Source organism: Pteropus alecto, unplaced genomic scaffold (assembly GCF_000325575.1).
Source record: "Pteropus alecto unplaced genomic scaffold, ASM32557v1 scaffold171, whole genome shotgun sequence".
In the NCBI taxonomy this organism is placed as follows: domain Eukaryota; kingdom Metazoa; phylum Chordata; class Mammalia; order Chiroptera; family Pteropodidae; genus Pteropus; species Pteropus alecto.
Window position 1 is genome coordinate 547,856 of NW_006431925.1, and position 3,889 is coordinate 551,744.

At 40.7% G+C, this 3,889-nt stretch overlaps 1 pseudogene; it reads right to left on the reverse strand.

Annotated features, from left to right (window-relative positions):
* Positions 1-1,664: 1,664 nt before the first annotated feature.
* LOC112475572 lies at positions 1,665-1,782 on the reverse strand (annotated as a pseudogene).
* Between the last annotated feature and the right edge of the window lie 2,107 nt (positions 1,783-3,889).

Sequence of the window (3,889 nt, forward strand, 5' to 3'; positions counted from 1 at the left end):
GTACTTCCCTGCCATTGTTTTGAAAATCCAGTTGCCTCTTTTTGGTTTCCAGATGCTGTGTCTGGTTCACTGACATTTCTTTTTAGCTTCCTCCCTCCTTTCCGTGGAGGGGAGGAACACATCTCAGATAATGTGTTCTCTATTTCAGACTGGTTCCCTTTAGCAGTCATCTGTAGCACCCAAGCTCACTACACAGCAGGTGCCAGGGCAGGTCTGAGGGAATCTTACTGGAGAGAGCTGAGGCTCGCCTGAGCCGAAGTACCTTAAGATAGAAAATGTGGAGGGGAAAAATAGGAAGAAACAGCTGTTATGCTCTAATTCATGGCAGTTATGAGGCTGTTTTAATTAACATAAAATTTGGTCAATACCATAGTCGAGTATGTGTGTTTTTCATACCATCTTTCAAGGAAATTCGAGTGAAACAGTCATGGAGTTTCTGAAAAATCACTAAAATTTGTTAAAATTTGAAATGAATTGTCAAAGATCCTGATGACCTTTTTTTTTTTTTTTTTAAAATAAATAACAAATATTCATTCAACAAATATTTATCCAGTGTCTTCTCTATGACAGGAATCAGCGTACAAAATAGAGATAAATCTCTGCTTTCTTGGAGGAAGCTAGACAATAAACATTAAGAGTAAGTTAATTTTATAAAATGAAAGAAAGTGATAGGAGATATAGGAAGGTATAGGCATTAGGAGTCTTAGTCAGGATGCAAACGCAATGTACAGTTTAAATAAAGTGGTTAGGGTAGACTTCATTGAGAAGGTGATATTTGAACACACATTTGAAGAAGGCAAGTGAGTTACATATGGGCATATCTGGGAGAAGAGCACTGCAGGCAGAGGGAGCATCTCTGGTGTCTTCAGTAACAGAGGGGGACCAGTGTGGCTGAACCTGACCAGGCAAGGGAGAGTATACAAAGAGACGAGGTCAGAGAGGTGACGATGAGGTTAAACCATGTAGGACCATGTAGGACATTGTAAGTACCAGGGCTTTTACTTTTTTTTTTTCTTTTAGCGTTTTAATTTTTTAAAAAATTTTAATTAGTTTCGAGTATACGGTACATTGGTTAGACATCTATATAGTTAGTAAAATGATCTCCACAATTCCTCCCTCCCTCCCCTGATCTTCCACCTAACCAATGTATTAATGCTAACTGCATTCCCTATGCCATGCTCCCCATCCCTTTGACTATCCATCAGCTATTAATTTGTACTTCTTTAGCCCTTCACCCCATTCTCCCAGCCCCCCAACCCTCCCTCCCCTTTGTCCATCACCAAATTGTCCACTATATTTGTGAGTTTGTTTTTGATTAGTTGTTCTTTTAATTTCTTAAATTCTGCATATAAGTGAAATCATATAGTGTTTATCTTTCTCTGTTTGACTTAAATACTTTCTAGGTCTATCAAAGCAATATTTTTTTCCATCTCCTTCCTTTTCATATGTAGGGGTCTTATTTTCTTATCCTTTCAGCCACTCTATCTTTCTGTTGGAGCACTTAATTCTTTTCCATTTGAAGTACTTATTGATAGGGATGTTGTTGTTACTGTTCTTTATTCCTGTTTCTAATATGTGTTCTTTTCTTCTTAAAAAAGTCCCTTCAACATTTACTGTAATACTGGCTTGGTGGTGATAAACTCCTTTAGTTTATTTTTTTTCCCCACCTACAGCACCTGGTCTTCCTAGGTGTTCTCCCATCCAAGTACTAGCCAGGCCCAACCCTGCTTAGCTTCTGAATCAGATGGGATCAGACATGTCCAGGGTGGCATGGCTGTAGACTCCTTTAGCTTATTTCTGTGTGGGAAGCTCTTTCTTTATCTGTCCTTCAACTCTAATGATAGCTTTGCTGGATAAATTATTCTTGGTTGTAGATCCTGGGTCTTCATCCTTTCGAATATGTTTGGCCAAGCCCTTCTGTCTTGCATAATTTCTTTTGAGAAATCAGCTGCCAGTCTTATGGGTGTTCCCTTCTAAGTAATTATTTCTTTTTCTCTGGCTGCTTTTAATATTCTTTCTTTGTATTTAAACTTTGGCATTTTAATTATGATGTGTCTTGGTGTGGACCTCTTTAGATCCATGATTTTTGGAATTCTCTGAGCTTTCATGTCCATTTCTTTCACCAAGTTAGGTAAATTTTCCATCATTATTTCTTCACACAGCTGTTCAACATCTTGATTTTCTTCTGTTATGCCGATCAGACGAATATTTGGAGCCTTAGTAGTGTCCCATATCCTCCTTAAATTATTTTTATAGTCTTGGCATATTTTTTCTTGCCATTCTGATTGAGTGTCCTGATTGGCTTTCCTGTCCTCCAGATAGGGCATGTGATCCTCTTCTTTATTCACTTTGTTTATTCCTTTGTTTATTCCATTTAATATACTTCTCATCTCAGATAATGTGTTCTCCATTTCAGACTGGTTCCCTTTTATAATTTCCATTTCCATTTTTATCTCTTTGTTGGAGTTCTCTACATTTCCCAAAAGTTCATTGAGCATCTTTATAACTAGTGTTTTGAACTCTGTCTCTGTCAGATTACTTGACTCCGTTACATCTAGATCTCTGTTCTGTTCTGTCATATGGTTTCTGATTCTTTGTCTTCCCATTTTGGCTGCCTTTCTGCGTCTGTTTCTATGTACTAAGCAAAGCTCCAAAGTCTCCCGGTCTTATTAGTGTGGATTTGTGAAGTAGATGTGCAGTAGCACAGTCCTGAGGGGGGTTCGGCTGCAGGCCAAATTTAGCCCAAACCTCTACCCCTCCAGGGCCACCTGTTAAGATTCAGCAAGCAATCCACAGATGCTGTGCTTATAGTTGTCTCAAAAGGCCACACCAGAAACCGAGGCCAGCTGCCTCCACCAGTGTGCATCTCAGCAAGGAGCCCCTGACTTGCTGAGGATACACCTGGATGTGGCTTGGGTGGGGCCTGAGTTGGGGGAGGCGGGGGTTCAGGGATTCCTTTGGGCGGAGCGACCTCTGTTATCCAGTTTGATGATGTCACGGCTATCGCGGCGCTGTGTCCAGTGCACTGGGAAGGGGTAAGCCTCAACAGGGAATAATGGACAATGCCGGCACCTTCATACGAGCGAGTCTTGCTTTGGCCTTCACTACGACAATGTCTCCCTGCAAGTCCCTGGTGCCCCTGTGTGCAGCCAAATGGGCACTGCTGCTCAGAGAGAGCAGGTCCGTCACAGCGAAAATCCACTTGTGGACCTAGCCCCTTTAAGAAGCGTCTGCCACTGCCGCTGCCACAGCCTCCGTCTCACTCAGCCGCTCGGGACTGGGCAGCCCTACGTCTTCACACTGTCCAACCTTCTGCCATTGCAGGGTGCTTTCTTGGATTTCTCTCTAGTTGTATGACTTGTTCATCTAGATCACAGGTCATTTTTCCTTGCTGCTGCTCCTTGTTTCTGTCACAACTTTGATTTGGTTGCCAGAGGGATGAAGAGCCTCTGTCATCTACACCATTTTTTTCTCTCTCTCTCCTTTTTTTTTTTTAACTAACAGAAATGTAAGTAATTTCCAGGATGTTCTTTTGATTTCTTTTTGCTTTTACAGCCACTGTCCCTACCACTCTCATGTGTAGTATTTGAAGTTGCTCTCTATGGACAACTCTGACTCCATTTCCATAGCAGTGATATTTGTCCCCCTCTGCAAGAATATGGACCAAAGTATATTCTGTGGTCTTACAGAATTCCCTAGAAAATCATTCATTCATTCAATATGGTTAGTGCCTTTAACAATAATAACGGTTGTAGTGGTGATAGTGACAGTAATAACAAACATATAAGACTATGCAATTAACTCATTTAAAATCAAAACAACTATTTTTTTTTTTTTCATTTTTCAGACGGAGAAACTTAGGTGAAAGTCACACACTTAACAATTGGTG